The sequence below is a fragment of the Lichenostomus cassidix genome, unplaced genomic scaffold (assembly GCF_008360975.1).
Source record: "Lichenostomus cassidix isolate B80296 unplaced genomic scaffold, HeHo_3.0 unassigened_scaffold_chr26, whole genome shotgun sequence".
In the NCBI taxonomy this organism is placed as follows: domain Eukaryota; kingdom Metazoa; phylum Chordata; class Aves; order Passeriformes; family Meliphagidae; genus Lichenostomus; species Lichenostomus cassidix.
In genome coordinates, this window is record NW_028147268.1 from 109,293 (window position 1) to 111,098 (window position 1,806).

The following is a 1,806-nucleotide window of genomic DNA, read 5'->3' on the forward strand; positions in this document are numbered from 1 at the left end:
TTCCCCCAGGATATTCTCAGACCTCCACAATACTTCATTCCCTTTATTCCAGTTCCTTTATCTCCTCATCCAGAGATTTTATTCCCTTCCCACCCAACTCCCTGCCAGAGCCGATATTTGCGGGGGTGCCAACCCCAAAAGAAGCAAATATTAATTAAATTACAATTTTTATTTATTTATAATCATTAAAAACATAGAGACAGACCGCAAAACTCCTTAATCCCAAAGGCAGATTGCTGATTTGGCATCCCAAACCCAGCAAAAGCCAAATCAAACCTCCCAAAAACCCAAAAATCAGAATAACAAAGGGTTATTCCCAGCAGCACATTTCCATGGATATTCCAGCCCAAAGGAAGCATTCCTGGGGAATATTTTGGGAATATTCCAAGGGGAATATTGACTCTGGTTGGATCCAACAGCTGCTGCTCCCTGATTTTGATATTTCCCATCCTCACCAGGGCAGGGGGGAAACAAAACATTCCCAAAATCAACCCCAGTGCTTCATTTCTCAGAATTCCCTACCGGAATTCCCAAGGAAACCTCGGGAGCAGTGCAGGAAAAGCCGGTGGGTGATCCCAGAAATATCCCCATGGAATTTCTCAGGATTTCCCGTTGGAATTCCCCAGGAAACCTCAGGAGCAACCCAGGAAAAGGTGGAAAGTGATCCCACAAACATTCCTATGGATTTTTTTCAGCATTTTTCCATTGGAATTCCCAAGGAAACCTCGGGATTAGCCCAGGAAAAGGTGGAAAGTGATCCCACAAATATTCCAGGAATTTCAGATTTCCCTTGGAATTCCCAGGAACTCGGAACCCAGGAAAAGGTGGCAAGTGATCCCACAAATATTCAGATGGAATTTCTCAGGATTTCCCATTGGAATTCCCAAGGAAACCTCGGGATTAGCCCAGGAAAAGGCGGTGATTCCTCTTCTTCAGGGACCTCTCTTCCCTGGGCACAGATCCAGGAGATCCCTCCACAATCCATATTTACCTCCAACATGACTTTTTAATGTTTAACATTCAACATTCGGGAAGGATTTCTTCCCAAAATCACACCCAACCCTGCTTCACTGTTATCCCACTGCGGAGGGATGCTCACGGGGCAAAAACCACAGCAGAGGGTTCAGCAAACCCCGGCAGCTCCGTTCCCCCCCAGATCTACTCTCCCCCAGCCCGAAAGCCCCGCGGATATCCCGGGATGAGGTGAAAAATCCAGGGAAAAATCCTGGTGAAAAAGGCAGCCCCGAGGGGCGCCGTGACCCCGACGTGATTCGAACACGCAGCCTTCTGATCTGGAGTCAGACGCGCTACCGTTGCGCCACGAGGTCCCGGCAGCGCCGCCTCCGCCCTTGCTGCAAGAGCCTGCGCGCCGGCCCTGTGTTAAGCCCTACAGCACGGCCTGGCCCGCCCGGGATTCTCCGCACGCCGGGAAGCTCCGCACGCCGGGAATCTCCCGGTTTTTGGCAGCTCCGGTTCCACCGGGATGGTCCCGGAGCAGCGGCCATGCCTCCCAACCCCGCCCCGCCCTGAGGGGATCTGAGCTTCCCGCCCGCCACAATGGCCACGCCCCCTCCATCCGCGCGCGTGTGGGCGGTACCATCGCAGAGGGGTGGCGCGGCCCTGCTGGCTATGTGCTCAAGCGGCGGGGAGGAGGAATTCCCCCCTGCCCCGCGATGGTCTGTGCCGCCCCGGCGGATTTAAAGGGGCCGTGAGGGGAGAGATGAGCCGGGGTTGTTCTCAGCCTCAGGGAGGCGTTATAATCTCCTTTTTCTCATTTTTTCCGTGTGTTTCTGCCAATAAAACGTC

General features: G+C 52.9%; 1 non-coding gene across 1 annotated transcript; it reads right to left on the reverse strand.

Annotated features, from left to right (window-relative positions):
- Positions 1–1,256: 1,256 nt before the first annotated feature.
- Positions 1,257–1,328, reverse strand: TRNAW-CCA (transfer RNA tryptophan (anticodon CCA)). Its single transcript has one exon. It is a non-coding gene; the product is annotated as a tRNA-Trp (tRNA).
- Positions 1,329–1,806: the final 478 nt, after the last annotated feature.